Genomic DNA, 353 nt, shown 5'->3' with positions numbered 1-353 from the left:
ACTACTAGTCAGCATTAGTCAGCATACTGCCCCACAGTATAGCACGGAGGAGGGGGGGGGGGGGGAGGATGGCCTTCATTATCACTGGCATCTTCTGTTATTTAATTGTTTGTTTTTTTCTTATATTTAATGCTATCGGCCTTTCTTTTTTTCTTTTTTTTTCTTTTTATACAAAGGTGAAGTGAGATCTCTTTATCATGTCTGGCAATAACGGCAAAAACCGTAAGAGAAATGATGATATTGTGATAATGTTAATAAGAAAGCGGATGATTGTCTACTACTATTGATGATGATGATGACAGTAATGATAATGATAAATATGATGATAATGACAATAATGGTAATGATAAATA

The sequence above is a fragment of the Penaeus chinensis genome, chromosome 5 (genome assembly GCF_019202785.1).
Source record: "Penaeus chinensis breed Huanghai No. 1 chromosome 5, ASM1920278v2, whole genome shotgun sequence".
NCBI lineage: Eukaryota > Metazoa > Arthropoda > Malacostraca > Decapoda > Penaeidae > Penaeus > Penaeus chinensis.
The sequence above is the reverse complement of the archived record's forward strand: the minus strand, read 5'-3'. Positions refer to the sequence as shown.